Source organism: Galeopterus variegatus, unplaced genomic scaffold, assembly GCF_000696425.1.
Source record: "Galeopterus variegatus unplaced genomic scaffold, G_variegatus-3.0.2 Scaffold5695, whole genome shotgun sequence".
Taxonomy (NCBI): Eukaryota; Metazoa; Chordata; class Mammalia; order Dermoptera; family Cynocephalidae; genus Galeopterus; species Galeopterus variegatus.
This window is the reverse complement of record NW_007731806.1, coordinates 10,272-10,764: the sequence shown is the minus strand read 5'-3', so window position 1 is coordinate 10,764 and position 493 is coordinate 10,272.

The following is a 493-nucleotide window of genomic DNA, read 5'->3' as shown; positions in this document are numbered from 1 at the left end:
CAGGAACACAAGACTTGTAAGGGGTCTTAGATGACATGGAGATCAAACTTCTCTAGGCCTGATTGATCCATGGGGGTGGGAGGGAGGTGGCAAGAGCAATGTGGAAAGCTTGTCACTGGTAAAGACAGAAATAGCAGCACTGACGTAGACTTCTTAGGCCCTGCAGCAGCCATCTGCCAGAAGTTAAAAATAGCCTAGTATTTAATTTTTAACAGATGAAAGATTTAAGCAGACACTTCACCAAAGAGATATATCAATGGCAAATAAGCATACAAAAAGATGCTCAACCTCGTTAGTCCTGAGAGCAATGCCCATCAAAATCACAATGAGATACCACCATGCACCTGTTAGAAGAGCTAAAATGAGAAAGACCGGCCATACCTGGTGCAGGCAAGGATGCAGAGGAGCCGGGACCCTTGTGCTCTGCTGGTGGAATTGGAAAATGGTACAACCACTTCAGAAAAGCTTGGCAGTTTCTTAAGAAGTTACACTC